General features: G+C 43.6%; 1 pseudogene; it reads right to left on the bottom strand.

Annotated features, from left to right (window-relative positions):
• Positions 1 to 2274: 2274 nt before the first annotated feature.
• On the bottom strand, positions 2275 to 3878 carry LOC127486979 (heterogeneous nuclear ribonucleoprotein A3 pseudogene; annotated as a pseudogene).
• Positions 3879 to 8669: the final 4791 nt, after the last annotated feature.

Genomic DNA, 8669 nt, shown 5'->3' with positions numbered 1-8669 from the left:
TGGATTCGGTTTGCCTGATAGGTTTTGTAAACACCTGCAGGCAGTTCTAGCAGAGCAGAGCATGCGCTGCAGGGCACCGAACACAGGCACGCATCAGCGCCTAAAAACCTCCTCACAATGGCGAAGAGAGGACCCGGATTCGGTTTTCCTGATTGATAGGACTTGTAAGAGCCTGTGGCAACTCTAGCAAGTAGAGAAGAGTGTGTGCCGCGGGACACCGAAGACAGGCGCGTATCAACGCTAAAAAATAAAAAGAAAGGGGGATCTGTGGGGAGCAATCCGGACTAGACTAAGTTACTCGAATTAGGACTTATTCTATGCATCTGCTCTCCCACAATATGGCGCTGGGAGAGAAGTAGGCAGCTTCCGCACAGCTGCCTCCAGTTCAACCAATTAACTGTAGGACTTGCTCCTGATTGGAGAGCAGCGTACTCAGCCGAGTTGGGATTGGCGGAGGAGGACTATAAAGGAGGAGAGAGACGGCATGCACCAGAAACATCTATGGGGAACATCTAGCTGAAGGAACACCTGTGCAGCCCCCGAGAAGAGCCGGCCGGCGGTGTGCCGCTCCCCTGCGGAAGTGGGGAATGCGGCCAGGGGGAACTGCCCTTCCACGGAGGTGGAAGGGATAGTAGCCAACCCGGGAAGAACCAGCAGCAAACCTGGGGAGGGCCGAGCAGACGAAAGAACAGCGCAGGGTCCTGTGTCGTTCCTCCACGAAGAGGGGGAGCGACAGTTACGTATATCCAGAATGGCACCTGCTCTTTGTCTCTTGCTTGCCTTTGCAAGGTCAGCGGAGAGAGAAACTCGCCCGTACCAGTACCCCCCCCCCCACTTTTTTTTTTCTCTCCTGTAGTCAGTCTGGTAACTTTCCCGCCTCAAGCCCGCTTCCCTCTAGACTCGGTCCGCCGTTTCCCCTCCAATGTCTCGGGTTACTGAGCTCACCTCCCCTTCCAGTGCCAATGTGTGGACTTGGAGCCGTGGGCGTCCCTGCTCTCCCCGCTGGTCGTCTGTGTCACATCCACTAGATCTGGAAAGGTTTCCTCTGTATTTTTCCTCCAAGCCTTTCCCTGTGATTACTGTAATTCCTCTTTTATCAACCTATCTTTTCCTGGACTATCAGTGTGTGTCCTCACTATTCCGCCATCTTGGCTCCACCCCTTAATAGTTTTTGTGTTAGTCTATTTTGTCTGATATTAGAATGACCATTCCAGCTCTTTTTTGGTTTCTGTTAGCATGGATTATTATTTTCCATCCTCTTTCAGTCTGTGTGCATCTTTGTTGGTAAGATGTGTTTCTTGTAGGCAGTAAATAGATTTTTTTTTAATCCATTCAGCCAGTCTGTGTCTTTTTTTTTTAATTTTTATTTAGTAAATATAATTTTCAAAAGTACAGTTTATGGATTACAATGGCTTTTTCCCTCCCATAACCTCCCTTCCACCCACAACCCTCCCATCTCCCGCTAACTCTCCCATTCCATTCACATCAAGATTCATTTTCAATTATCTTTATATTTAGAAGATCAATTTAGTATATATTAAGTAAAGATTTCATCAGTTTGCACCCACTCTGAAACACAAAGTGAAAAATACTGTTTGAGTACTAGTTATAGCATTAATTCACATTGGACAATACATTAAGGACAGAGATCCCACATAAGGAGTAAGTACACAGTGACTCCTGTTGTTGACTTAACATTTGACACTGTTGTTTATGGCGTCAGAAATCTCCCTAGGCTCTAGTCATGAGTTGCCAAGGCTATGGAAGCCTTTTGAGTTCGCTGACTTTGATCTCATTTAGACAAGGTCATAGTCAGAGTGGAAGTTCTCTCCTCCCTTCAGAGAAAGGTATTTCCTTCTTTGATGGCCCGTTCTTTCTGCTGGGATCTCACTTGAAGAGACCTTTCATTTAGGGTTTTTTTTGTTATGTTTTGTTTTGTTTTCCAGAGTGTCTTGGCTTTCCATGCCTAAAATACTCTCATGGGCTCTTCAGGCAGATCCAAATGCCTTAAAGGCTAATTCTGAGGCCAGAGTGCTGTTTAGGGCATCTGCCATTTGATGAGTCTGCTGTGTCCAACTTCCCATGTTGGATTGTTCTCTCCCTTTATGATTCTGTCAGTTAGTATTCGCAGACACTAGTCTTGTTTGTGTGATCCCTTTGACTCTTAGACCTATCAGTGTGATCAGTTGTGAACTGAAATTGATCACTTGGACTAGTGAGATGGCATTGGTACATGCAATCTTGATGGGATTGTGTTGGAATCCCCTGGCACATTTCTTTTTTTTTTTCTGAAAAGTTAACAATTCCTTAAATTTTTATTCCTGGTACCACTACCATAATTTACAGGGCAATATACCTGATGTAATGAAAAGAAAAAGAAAAGACAAAGCTACAACAGATTAAAGACCTCAGGAATATACATCTAATTGATACTACATTGCATTAATCAATAGCTGCACTTTTTGCAAACTGTGGCTATGACAGTCCTGAACAAGAAGGGTTTCCTGTTTAAGCTGCAGTAACTTTTCTGACTATGGATCATCATTCCTTCTGTGGCAGATTTTTACAGTTCCTCTAATGCATTTGGGACGACTGTCTTAAAGTAACCTGCAGCTTTCCTGACAACTTCTCGCTCTCTCTCCTGCTAAGAACTGTAGCCCTTTTCTGTTTTTTTTTTTTTTTTAAGAACCTTCTGCTACCATATCTACCACTACCACCACCAGATCCATAACCATCACCATAGGGACTGCCTGAGCTTCTTCCACCAAAACTGCCCCCTTTCATGGGCCCGTAATTTGATTGCTGTTGTCCACTATAATTACCAAAATCATTGTAGTTTCCACCACCACCATAGTTACCTCCAAAATTTCCTCCTTGATTGTAACCATCATATCCTGCTCCTCCACCATGTCCACCACCTTGGTTTCCATATCCTGGTCCACCACCATAGCCTCCTCTGCTGCTATAACCAGGACCACCACCATAGTTGCCACCATCACCTCCAAAACCATTGTAACCACCATCACCTCCTCCATAACTTCCTCTGCTGCCACCACCTCCACCACCATAGCCTCCTCTTCCACCAAAGTTTCCACCGTGGCCAAAATTACCTCCACCACCTCCAAAGTTTCCTCCACGACCCATAAAGTTGCCAGATCCCCCCTCCATGGCCTCTTGGTGATCCAGCAGCAGACTGCATCCCTTGTTTAGAAAGGGCCTTTTTCACTTCACAACTATGCCCATTAATAGTGTGGTATTTCTGAACAACGATTTTATCAACTGTATCATGATCGTCGAAAGTTACAAAAGCAAATCCTCTTTTTTTTTCCCACTCTGCCTGTCTTCCATAATTTCTATGGTTTCAATCTTGCCATACTTCTCAAAGTAGTCTCTCAAATTATATTCCTCTGTATCTTCTTTAATACCACCAACAAAAATCTTCACCGTTAGATGGGCACCAGGTTTTACCGAATCCTCTCTAGAAACAGCTCTCTTTGGTTCCACAACACGCCCATCAACCTTGTGTGGTCGAGCACACATTGCTGCATCCACTTCTTCAACACAAGAGTAAGTCACAAAACCAAAGCCCCTGGAACATTTCATTTGGGGGTCTCTCATTACCACACAATCTGTGAGTGTGCCCCATTTCTCAAAATGTTCTCTCAAACTATCATCTGTAGTTTCAAAGCTCATACCACTAATAAACAGTTTCCTCAACTGCTCTGGTTCCTTTGGATCATGGCCCTCCTCTCCCCGGCAGCGGTGGCGACGGCCGGAGTCAGGCTGGGGGCGACCGGGCGGCGGTTTTACCTCCTGGCACATTTCTAACTCCACCATTTGGGGCAAGTCCGATTGCGCATGTCCCAAATTGTACATCTCCTTCCTCTCTTATTCCCACTCTTATGTTTGACAGGGATCACTTTTCAGTTAAATTTCAACACCTAAGAATAAATGTGTGTTGATTACAGAGTTCAACCAATAGTATTAACTAGAACAAAAAAAATACTAAAAGGGATAAAGTATTAAATTGTACATCAACCATCAGGACAAGGGCTGATCAAGTCACTGTTTCTCAGTCTGTGTCTTTTTACAGGGGAGTTGAGACCATTTACATTTAGGGTGACTGTTGTTAAGTACCGACTTTGCCCTGCCATGTTTCCATAAATAGTGCTGTTCTTGTATTTTGGATTTCCTTTGTAGTTTTGCTGGATCATTTTCTGAGTTCATTTTCTTTTGTAGTGATGTTCCTGTTTCTGTGTAGCGCACATCTTAAAGAAGCTTGTTTCATAGGGTTGGGTGAGTAGTTACAAATTCTTTCAATTTCTATTTGTTGTGGAAGATCCTTATTTTTCCTTCATTCATAAATGAGAGCTTTGCAGGGTAAAGTATTCTGGGTTGGCAGTTTTTTTCACCTAGGACTTGGAATATATCTTCTTGCCATAGAGTTTCTGATGAGAAGTCTTCAGTGAATCTAATTGGATTTCCTCTGAATGTGATTTGCTGTTTCTCTTATGCACATTTTAAGATTTTTTTCTTTATGTTTTACCATTGAGAGTTTTACTACAATGTGTGGTGGTGAAGATCTTTTCTGGTTGTGCCTGTTAGGAGTTTTCTGTACTTCCTGTACTTGAATCTCTCTCTCTCCAGACGGGGGACATTTTCTGTTATTTCACTAAGAAGGCCTTCTAATCCTTTCTCTCTCTCCACACCTTCCTGAAATCCTAGGATCTGTATGTTGGATCGTTTGAAACAATCTTGTAGATCTCTAACCGTGTTTTTTAGTTTTCTAATTTCTTCTCGATTTATTTGGTCTAATATTTCCATAAATTTGTCTTCTAGTTTTGATATTCTTTGTTCTGTCTCACCTATTCTGTTGTTACTGCTTTCCACTGCATTTTTTATTTGATCTGTTGAATTCTTCATTTCTAGTATTTCATTCTGGGTTCCCTTGAATATCTCAATATCTTGAGTGTGCTTTTAATTTAGATCGTGAATTTGTTTCTAATTGCTTTGAAATAATCTGACAATTTTCTGAATTCCATTTCTGGCATATCCTTGATCTCTTCATCTTTCTGTTATGAAAGTGTTGTAGTAATTCCTTTGGGAGGCTCATAGTGTCTTCCTTATTCTTATTTAGGGTTTTTCCTTTGTATTTTGGCATTTTTGTATTTTTTCTTTTTTGTCTGGTTGGTTTTCTTTTTAATTTGTGTCTTAGTGCTTGTGGTGAGGTTTCCCTGTGAGATGAGCTGCTGTGTGTCTGCGTTGCAAGTGGAAGCACGCAGCCCTGCCTCCAGGAGCCCTGCTCACTTCTCAGTTGTGATGTGGGTGGGTATGAGCTCTGGTGCACTGGGCCCTGCCTACTGGGGCCTGGCTGGCTTCTCACTGGTGCGTGGAATGAGCTCCAGTTTTCAATATTCAGGACTTCTCCTGTTGTACAGCTTGCGTGGCGGGGAAGAAATTACTCTGAAATGTTGTGGTCCTTGGTCCTGGATGGGGCATGTGGTGAGGTGGCCCCTGTAATTGATGGGCCTGTGCACAGGAGGCAGAGGAGGCCGTTCCCTGCTTAAGTTGGAAAATGTAAGCAATGAACATGGCTTCTCCCAGCCAGCTGAGGGTCCAGTTGTGGGGATGGGGAGGTGTAGATGGGCAGCAGGATGCCCTACCTCTCTCTCTGTCCCTCTATACTTGCTCTTTTTCCCAGGTGGAATTTCAGTGCAGTTGGCCTAGTTCCCCCTCCCGCGATTTCCCATTTAACCTGTTGAGGGCTGGTGCCGGCCTCCCCATCCCACCTCCATTGCGCCTCTGCCTTGCCTCTGCCGGGCCTCCATCAATTCCCTTTCTTATTTGCTTCTTCAGTGTGGTCCTGTCCAGTCTCTGTTGGACTCCTAGGCTTCCCATCGTGAATTTCCCATGGCTCTGTCTCCGGCGTGTGTCCTCCCTCTCATTTTACTATCTAATTTGTCCTGTGCGACTCGGATCTTCCTGTGGGTATTTGCAATCTTGGGATCCTGCTCTCCGGCTTGCTTTCTACTTATAGCTTTGCACTGAGGTGGGTAGGAAGGAGTCTGAGGACCACCTGACCTGAGGCGGCCTCCGATCACTGTGATATCAGAATCCAAAGAACAGTAATGGTGACACCCGTCCCCCATTCGATATCTCTTTCATAAATTCAGGTAAAGTGATTTATTAGCACAAATTACTTTTCTCCATGCTCGAGCACTTCAGGAAGAAGCAGTAGCCTCTAAAAGGGGCCCTCTCCATGAGTGGAAAGGGATTTTTTTCCCCTGATTTGTAATCTTTTATTTCATTCTTTAAACACCATATGAGATAAAATTTTTTCTTTCCTTTTTAATTTTTATTTAATAAATACAAATTTCCAAAGTACAGTTTATGGATTACAATGACTTCCCCCCCCCATAACTTCCCTCCCACCAGAAACCCTCCCATCTCCCACTCCCTCTCCCATTCCAATAGCATCATGATTCATTTTCAATTCTCTTTATATACAGAAGGTAAATTTAGTATAAATTAAGTAATGATTTGAACAGTTTGCACCCACACCGAAACACAAAGTGAAAAATACTGTTTGAGTACTAGTTATAGCATTAATTCACATTGAACAACACTTTAAGGACAGAGATCCTACATGAGGAGTAAGTACACAGTGACTCTTGTTGTTGACTTAACAAATTGACACTCTTGTTTATGGCCTCAGTAATCACCCTAGGCTCTAGTCATGAGTTGCCAAGGCTATGGAAGCATTTTGAGTTCACCGACTCTGATCTTATTCAGACAATAAGGTCAAAGTGGGAGTTCTCTCCTCCATTCAGAGAAAGGTACTTCCTTCTTTGATGGCCCGTTCTTTCTGCTGGGATCTCACTCGAAGAGACCTTTCATTTAGGGTGTTTTTTTTTTTTTTTTTTTTTTTTTTTTTTTTTTTTTTGCCAGAGTGTCTTGGCTTCCCATGCCTGAAATACTCTCATGGGCTCTTCAGCCAGATCCGAATGCCTTAAGGGCTAATTCTGAGGCCAGAGTGCTGTTTAGGGCATCCGACATTTTATGAGTCTGCTGTGTATCCCGCTTCCCATGTTGGATCATTCTCTCCCTTTTTTACTCTATCACTTAGTATTCGCAGACACTAGTCTTGTTTGTGTGATCCATTTCACTCTTAGACTTATCAGTGTGATCAATTGTGAACAGAAATTGATCACTTGGACTAGTGAGATGTCATTGGTACATGCAATCTTGATGGGATTGTATTGGAATCCCCTGGCACATTTCTAACTCCACCATTTGGAGCAAGTCTGATTGCACGTGTCCCAAATTGTACATCTCCTCCCTCTCTTATTCCCACTCTTATATCCAACAGGGATCACTTTTCAGTTAAATTTCATCACCTAAGAATAAATATGTGTTGATTATAGAGTTCAACCAATAGTATTAACTAGAACAAAAAAAAAAAATACTAAAAGGGATAAAGTATTAAATTGTACATCAACCATCAGGACAAGGGCTGATCAAGTCACTGTTTCTGATAGTGTCCATTTCACTTCAACAGGTTTCCTTTTTGGTGGTAGGTCAGTTGTCACCGATCAGGGAGAACATATGATATTTGTCCCTTTGGGACTGGCTTATTTCACTCAGCATGATGTGTTCCAGATTCCTCCATTTTGTTGCAAATGACCGGATTTCATTGTTTCTGATTGCTGTAAAGTATTTATGGAGTACATATCATTAATTGCTTTATCCAGTCTTCTGTTGATGGGCATTTGGGTTGATTCCAGGCCTTAGCTATTGTGAATTGAGCTGCAATAAACATTAAGGTGCAGACCACTTTTTAGTTTGCCAATTTAATTTCCTTTGGGTAAAATCCAAGGAGTGGGATGGCTGTGTTGTATGGTAGGGTTATATTCAGGTTTCTGAGGAATCTCCAAACTGACTTCCATGGGGCTTAACCAGTTTGTATTCCCACCAACAGTGGGTTAGTGTCCCTTTTCCCCCACATCCTCGCCAGCATCTGTTGTTGTTAAATTTCTGAATGTGAGCCATTCTCACCGGGGTGAGGTGAAACCTCATTGTGGTTTTGATTTGCATTTCTCTGATTGCTAGTAATCTTGAACATTTTTTCATGTGCCTGTTGGCCATTTGGATTTCCTCTTTTGAAAAATGTCTATTGAGATCCTTGGCCCATCTCTTAAGTGGGTTGCTTGTTTTGTTGTTGTGGAGTTTCTTGATCTCTTTGTAGATTCTGGTTATTAACCCTTCATCTGTTGCATAGTCTGCAAATATTTTTTCCCATTCTGTCAGTTGTTGTCACTCCCCCTCTTTGTGGAGGAACAACACAGGATTCTGCGTTGTTCTTTCGTCTGCTTGGCCCTCCCCAGGTTTGCTGCTGGTTCTTCCCGGGTTGGCTACCGACCCTTCCACCTCCGTGGAAGGGCGGTTCCCCCTGCCACATTCCCCACTTCCGCGGGGGAGCAGCACACCGCCGGCCGGCTCTCTCGGGGGCTGCACAGGTGTTCCTTCAGATAGATGTTCCCCCTAGATGTTCCTGGTGCATGCTGTCTCTCTCCTCCTTTATAGTCCTCCTCCGCCAATCCCAACTCTGCTACCCAGACGCCGAGTACGCTGCTCTCCTCCAATCAGGAGCAGGTCCTACAGTTTATTGG

This window comes from Oryctolagus cuniculus, chromosome 8 (genome assembly GCF_964237555.1).
Source record: "Oryctolagus cuniculus chromosome 8, mOryCun1.1, whole genome shotgun sequence".
In the NCBI taxonomy this organism is placed as follows: Eukaryota; Metazoa; Chordata; class Mammalia; order Lagomorpha; family Leporidae; genus Oryctolagus; species Oryctolagus cuniculus.
The sequence above is the reverse complement of the archived record's forward strand: the minus strand, read 5'-3'. Positions and strand labels throughout refer to the sequence as shown.